This window comes from Nicotiana attenuata, unplaced genomic scaffold (assembly GCF_001879085.1).
Source record: "Nicotiana attenuata strain UT unplaced genomic scaffold, NIATTr2, whole genome shotgun sequence".
NCBI lineage: Eukaryota > Viridiplantae > Streptophyta > Magnoliopsida > Solanales > Solanaceae > Nicotiana > Nicotiana attenuata.
The window spans coordinates 97,594-99,908 of NW_017672389.1; positions in this window are offsets into that span (position 1 = coordinate 97,594).

Consider the following 2,315-nt stretch of genomic DNA (forward strand, 5'->3'; position numbering starts at 1 on the left):
TACGCGAACGCATCTGTGTACTCGCAAACGCAAATAGAAACAATGCACGGTGCCTTCCCGCCTTACCTCTTCTCGCGATCATGGACCACTACATGCGAACGTGAAGGCAAAAGTGTTCCAAGCTATGCGATCACGAGTTATTATTCGCAAACGCGAAGAACAATATTGTCTACCTCCAAATTACACTACGCAAACGCAATGAAGAAAAACCAGATGAAAGAACCAGCAACTTTAAAGCATGAAGAAATGGCTCGTAGCCCATCCGAAACACACCCGAGACTCCCTGGAACACGTCGAAACATGCCAAAAAGTTCCATAACATCATGCGAACCTGCTCGAGGCCTCAAATCACATCAAATAACATCAATACTGTGAATCGCACTTCGAATCGAAGTTAATGAACTTATGAACTTTCAACTTCTACAACTCGCGCTGAAACATATCAAATTAACCCGGAATGACGTCAAATTTTGCATGCAAGTTCCAAAAGACACAACGGAGCTATACCAACCCCAAAATCGAATTTTGACCCCGATATCACCAAAGTCAACTCCCGGTCAAACCTCTCAACCTTCCAAACCTTCAACTTTCCAATTTCCGCCAAAATGCATCAAATCAACCTACAGACATCCAAATCCAAATTCGGATGCATGCCTAAATCCAAAACTACCATACGAAACTATAAGCACCATTCTAGAGTCATTTGCACAAAAGTCAAAACTCCGATCAACTCTTTTCACTTAAGCTTCTAAAGCAAGAACCCTTTTTCCAAATCAATCCCGAATCATCCGAACTCGACTACCCACGCACGTCATTATACTTAATATGAATTATAAGATCTGACAGGAGCGGAAAATATTATGGTAGGTACATAAATAGAGAATAAGTTAAGGGCTCATTTATTGAGTTCCTTAAAAGAAAAGGTATAGTCACTCAATATAACATAACAGGAACACCACAATATAATAGCATGATAGAAAGAATGAACCGAATATTAACGACATGATAAGAAGCCTGATTAACAGATCAAGTTTACTTTTATTCTTATGTAGTGAAGCATTAAAAGTTGATGTATATATTTTAAATAGGGTTCCATCCAAGGTTGTTCCTAAGACACCTTTTGAATTATGAAAAAGGAAGAAAATCTAGTTTAAACCATTCACACGTTTGGGATGTGCAACTGAAGTAAGGGTTTATAACCTACAATTAACAAAGTTGGACGAGAGAACGAGAAGCAGTTAATTTATAGGCTATGCAGTTAACTCTAAATGATTTAGATTTTAGTGTCCTTCTAATTCTCCTAAAATTGTTGAGTCTAGAAATGCTAATTTCTTAAGGATCATGAAGTAAGTGGGAGTAATTTGACTCAAAAGATAGAACTAAAAGAAATAAGGGCCGCCTTTGATAAATTTATACAATGGATACTTAAATGTTGATCAGAGGAATTCTCATGAATTATTTAAATAATAAGTTCAAGAAGAACCACCATTTGAGGAACCACATTGTCACGACCCCAAATACCGGTCGTGATGGCGCCTATCCCATTACTAGGCAAGCCAGACCAACTATCAAACCACAACCCATATTCATTTAAATAGGTCATTTGCGAACACAGTTTAAATTCCAATTTTCATAATAAGGGTTTAAAACAACAGGAAAACATATGCGGAAATCAACAAGACATAGAAACTACACAGCCCACACTGATCTAGTTTCACGAATCTAGAGCCTCTAATACAAGTCTGAACAGTCTACTACATGAATAGTCTAGAAATGCGGAAGGATAAAAAGATAGAAGGGAGAAATCAGGACTGCGGACGCCATGCAGCTACCTCGAAATCTCCGGTAAGTGCTGGAAAAACAGCTGAAAGCTCTCACTCGGCCTCTCGGGCACCTGTATCTGCACACAAGGAGCAGGGAGTAAAGTGAGTACTCCAACTCAGTAAGTACTAAAGTAAATAATGGACTGAAAGCAGTGACGAGCAGTTCAAAACATACATTCTAAAATCAGTTCTGTCATAAATTCATCATATTCAGGTTAACACTTGAAATCAATTATTTGACAATATGTCCAACGGAGGCTTATTTATAAAAAAAAGAGTGAAAATGGTAGAAATATCATAACAGGGGCCCCTTGGGCAAGAAGTCACTCGAAATATAGCCCCTCGGGCAGCCTCTCAGTCACACGTGACTCAACTCTAGTCCCACAATACTCACTATTAGCACTCGGCTCAGTATTAACTCATAATAATAGAAATCATAATAACCGCTGCGGCGCGCAGCCCGATCCATGTATTTATAGTCAACTACGCTCA